Source organism: Mercenaria mercenaria, chromosome 6 (genome assembly GCF_021730395.1).
Source record: "Mercenaria mercenaria strain notata chromosome 6, MADL_Memer_1, whole genome shotgun sequence".
Taxonomy (NCBI): Eukaryota; Metazoa; Mollusca; class Bivalvia; order Venerida; family Veneridae; genus Mercenaria; species Mercenaria mercenaria.
This window is the reverse complement of record NC_069366.1, coordinates 11414330-11420329: the sequence shown is the minus strand read 5'-3', so window position 1 is coordinate 11420329 and position 6000 is coordinate 11414330.

The window sequence follows — 6000 nt, the reverse complement described above, 5'->3', positions numbered from 1 at the left end:
TTCGCTGAGTTATCTTCCCAAATGATTTGACAGGTGTCGCTACGGGCGAATAGGTCCTATCATGCGGTGTACTCTCGGCTTTTATCATAGTGTTAAACTCTTTTTCTTAACCTTTCATGCATTTGATAGCTGAATAATAAAATAATTAAAGCATTTAAAAAAAAATTCTAATCATGTAATTTATCAATATAATCTATCTGGATAGCTGTTTCTTTGGTTTTAACATAAAATTTAAAGCCTTGTAAAATTTTCATCATTTCAAAATGCTGGCTAGTAATATATAACTGAAATTATTATTTTAGCATTAATTTAAGCGAGTCACATTTCCGTATAATTTATAAGCAAAGTGGGGCTAGCTAGTAGCTAGTTGAAAATATTGTTAAATTTTACCCCTGAATGGAAGCTTTGTTTCAAATAGACAATGGTTACTCTGGAAACATTTAGTTTGCATAAAATTTCCTATCCACCGGCTGCATACTGATTGTTATCATAAAATGTGCATGCCATGTGTCCTGTTAACTCTAGGGGGTTAAATTCAAGAATATGTCCTTAAAGCAGACTTAACACTTTCTGCTCCCACTTAGGTGCTAAATATCGGTCAGATGTTAATGTAATGTGTATAATAAGTTTTCTTAATACATTGCAATTTGAAATAATGTCTAAAAGGTCTCACAGTTGTTTTTATTTTTAAAGCTTCACAAATTTGTGGTCTGTGTATTAAAAATCCTACGGGTGTTTTTATTAAATGTAAAGATTTATATTTTAACTTTATGTGGGCAAGTTACTGTGAATTTGAATTGACTGAAAATTAAAGAGGCAGCAACATAAAATTAAATTAACACGTGGTATGTCAACTTGTCAATAGAGATCATTTATGCCTCATGGATGATATTTTGAAATATATGAGAAAACACCTATAATAAATTAATTGAGCTGATGGAAAATTGAAGGTACATCTTATCACAAAGGCATATATTCTAACATTTTACAGTAATTATTATTATAATTTCTATATTATTCAAGATCTCATTGCATTAAGCTGTGTTTGCAGATCTTTCCGATTAATTTTGTAACTTTAGGAATATATACTGTCTAGTATATTGATCCTTATTCTAAGAATATAGTCTGAATACTTGCACAATGATAAAATGATTTTCCAAGGAGGCATTTCAATATTGAAAAATACTTTAAAGCTGAATAAAAGCATTTATTGTCACAATTAACAAACATAACAATCATACAGTCCATATATAAACTGACACACAGAAAATGCACTTTAAAACAGTCCTTACAGCTAGCCTCATATTTTTTAAGGCACAGAGTATCAATAAATATAAATAAAGTTCTTTCTTCAATTGCTCAAGAGATAAACAGCTGAATTTTGATTACATAATCGGATATTTTCCAAATCTACTAATATAGTTTGAAGTGACAGCGACTGAATAATAATGTAAATAATGTAAACAAACTTTTCTAGGACCTATTCGCATGTAGCGCCACCTATACGCGCACCTGTTTAATCAGGGGAATTAACTGACCGATATCGCCCAATTGGCAGCATTCGCTGAGTTATCTTCCCAAATGATTTGACAGGTGTCGCTACGGGCGAATAGGTCCTATCATGCGGTGTACTCTCGGCTTTTATCATAGTGTTAAACTCTTTTTCTTAACCTTTCATGCATTTGATAGCTGAATAATAAAATAATTAAAGCATTTAAAAAAAAATTCTAATCATGTAATTTATCAATATAATCTATCTGGATAGCTGTTTCTTTGGTTTTAACATAAAATTTAAAGCCTTGTAAAATTTTCATCATTTCAAAATGCTGGCTAGTAATATATAACTGAAATTATTATTTTAGCATTAATTTAAGCGAGTCACATTTCCGTATAATTTATAAGCAAAGTGGGGCTAGCTAGTAGCTAGTTGAAAATATTGTTAAATTTTACCCCTGAATGGAAGCTTTGTTTCAAATAGACAATGGTTACTCTGGAAACATTTAGTTTGCATAAAATTTCCTATCCACCGGCTGCATACTGATTGTTATCATAAAAATGTGCATGCCATGTGTCCTGTTAACTCTAGGGGGTTAAATTCAAGAATATGTCCTTAAAGCAGACTTAACACTTTCTGCTCCCACTTAGGTGTTAAATATCGGTCAGATGTTAATGTAATGTGTATAATAAGTTTTCTTAATACATTGCAATTTGAAATAATGTCTAAAAGGTCTCACAGTTGTTTTTATTTTTAAAGCTTCACAAATTTGTGGTCTGTGTATTAAAAATCCTACGGGTGTTTTTATTAAATGTAAAGATTTATATTTTAACTTTATGTGGGCAAGTTACTGTGAATTTGAATTGACTGAAAATTAAAGAGGCAGCAACATAAAATTAAATTAACACGTGGTATGTCAACTTGTCAATAGAGATCATTTATGCCTCATGGATGATATTTTGAAATATATGAGAAAACACCTATAATAAATTAATTGAGCTGATGGAAAATTGAAGGTACATCTTATCACAAAGGCATATATTCTAACATTTTACAGTAATTATTATTATAATTTCTATATTATTCAAGATCTCATTGCATTAAGCTGTGTTTGCAGATCTTTCCGATTAATTTTGTAACTTTAGGAATATATACTGTCTAGTATATTGATCCTTATTCTAAGAATATAGTCTGAATACTTGCACAATGATAAAATGATTTTCCAAGGAGGCATTTCAATATTGAAAAATACTTTAAAGCTGAATAAAAGCATTTATTGTCACAATTAACAAACATAACAATCATACAGTCCATATATAAACTGACACACAGAAAATGCACTTTAAAACAGTCCTTACAGCTAGCCTCATATTTTTTAAGGCACAGAGTATCAATAAATATAAATAAAGTTCTTTCTTCAATTGCTCAAGAGATAAACAGCTGAATTTTGATTACATAATCAGATATTTTCCAAATCTACTAATATAGTTTGAAGTGACAGCGACTGAATAATAATGTAAATAATGTAAACAAACTTTTCTAGGACCTATTCGCATGTAGCGCCACCTATACGCGCACCTGTTTAATCAGGGGAATTAACTGACCGATATCGCCCATTCCATTGACGAAATGGATAATATTTATTTCTGGATAGCCGACGACCGGCCGCGCGAACCCCATGTAATATTTATCATGCGTACCTGTAACTAACAAAGTTATTACTGAAATGAATAATAATTTATAACTACAACGAAATAGAGAATAACTTCATTCACGAAATGGATTTCTGGGTAGCCGGTGACCGGCCGCGCGAAGCCTAGGAAATGTATATAATGCGTTTAATTTTTTTTATCAAACTTCGAGTTAATAATATTTTATTGTTTATTACTGTTTACATTTATACTAACAAACATCAAGAAAATAAGCAAATGGGTCGGGCCACAAGTACATGTAACTAACAAACTTATTACTAAAATGGATAATAAATACAACGAAATGGAGAATATTATTTCATAGCCGAAATGGCTAAAATTTGTATTACCTAAATGGAAAATAATTATATATATGGAACATTTAAAGATCAATTATTTAAACCAAAGTTTTTGTCTTATTTCCTTGCTCGACCTCGCAGAACTTACAACCTGCCGCAATAAGCTTGCATGATACTTGTAATATAATTAAAAGTGAAAGTTGAAAATGAAATATTCAATTAAGTCCAGCTATTATACAAACAAAACTTACCCTAAATTTTAGCAAAAAATAGACATCTACAATTGACGTCAATGGAAAACAAGGGTGGTACGTTTAAAAGTCCAAAGGGTAAGCGAAAGCGTAAACTTACAACATTTAAAATTATACCATCATTTAGATGAAAGATTAAATCAACGAATGCCACCGAAGCAAATTCGTTATTTTAAACCATTTAAAAGATATAGCGAATAAATCGAAATTATCCTTCTTTATTTAATGTGTCAAAAAATCGATAATACCGATTATTGGAAAAATTGAAAGTTCAATATGCTTAAGTAGCAAATTCCCTTGTCATTTAATTCATATTCAAATAAGGCAAACATTCTTATTCTGAAAATGACTCCCTACTTATCAAGTCTATGTTCTAACAATATCACATCATAGAAACACTTTATGTTAAAAATAATTGACATACGGATTACTTTCACATGTTGGGAATAAACTTTGCACATCACACTGCCTTGTACATACCCATGAATAAAATTCAATGACAAATAATATATCGTTACTGTGACCTAAGTGTACTGTCATTTTCACATTAGACAAGTTAGCCTATATTTTTAACCTACCTAGTGCACCACTTTCAAGACAGGAATGAGATAAAAAAAAAAAGTGCACACCATCAGCATTTACTGTTAGCTTTCAGGTCAACACTTTTATCCTCTGTATTAACTGAGGCCCCGGCATAATTTTTAATATAGCACAAGTATTTTAGTTAAACAAACCCTGGAATGAATGTTAAACTGTATTTACAGAACTCAATTGAAAGACAATTTCTGTTTTAAATATGCTGTTAATTTTCTGTATGAAATTTAGGAAGACTGATATCAAAATCAAAAACAATAAATAATAAAAAATAAAACGAAAGAAAAAGTAAGAATACATAGTTTTTAGTCCAGCTTAAATTCTCATATTCGGTACGTTTTCATTATTTGGACACCACTGTCAACAATTCGTTACAACACATTCCGGCATATGTTCTGGTCGTTACCAAGTTTTGTCTATTAGACTCACAATTTAGACCGGTCGTTCGATATGAGCCGAAAAGAACTAGACAAATATGTCTGTGTATCTGGTGGGATTCGAACCATTACCCTTACGTCGAAAGCGCCTAAAGCTGAAATATATGTGAAGCAAACCAATGCCATGCTCTATTGCATACACCCCATTTAAAATGTTGCGCATAAAAAGATTACATCATGAAAACGTATGGAACATCTTGTATTAACTTAACATAGAATTATAAAATATATTATTTTATTAAGTTTTAAACACATATTTATAGTGCTGTAACTAGCATGTAATATATTGGTTAAACATATCTAAACGTTCCTTTAAATGAATTGAATTATTGATAAATTGTCATATTAACATCTCCGACATAATGACGAACAGGGACTTCTAAAACAGCAGTAGATGTCATTACACATAATTTATCCTTAAATATAGCATTGGTTTCCACTATTACTTGTGAAAGGTTTGTGTAATTATACGTGGGTATATTTCGGGTTTTGTTAGATATATCTTGATACTGCATGGATATTTTAAATTAGCTTAAAGTACACTTAGAAAATAATGAAAAGCAACTATTCTTTTAATTTGGTTTAATTTTTGAGTAATTGAAACTTCTTGTATACTCCTTTGAATGTCCATACTCCATTGCCGTTCAAAGGCACTGACCTCCAGACCGTACGACAACAAAAAAAAAGGAGAAAAGTTTTAGATATGAGAAAATAATTGCTATATTTCTTAAATCAGTATAAGTCCAAGAAGTTGCATTCGAGGGCACATAGGAAAGGTTAACTGATAAAATTGTGATATTTTATGTACCGGTAATTCGTTTAGATATAATATTTTCAAATTTATTGCATTTCTACTAAATTTAATTCAGATTTCAGAACTATATAAAGAGTACCATTTGTTTCAGTTGTATACTTATGTTTTTATTATAATGCAGTATTTTTACTCTTTTGTTCCAGACTTTAGAATTTTTCAAAATTGTTAGAGACTGCGTTTTGTTTATGTAAAGCATGAATACGTGCATTTCCCAAATAGAGAGAATAGTGTGGTGCCTGAGGAACCCTTTCCCAAAATGGTGAAATGTGGAGCCCATGATATATAGAGGAAACATTTTCCAAATTGGGAGAATTAGGTCTCAGGACATACTGGGGGATCATTTCCCGAAGAGAGGGTTGAGGTGCCTAGGACATATCGAGGAAGCATTTCCCAAAGAAGGAGAATAAGGTCCCAGGACA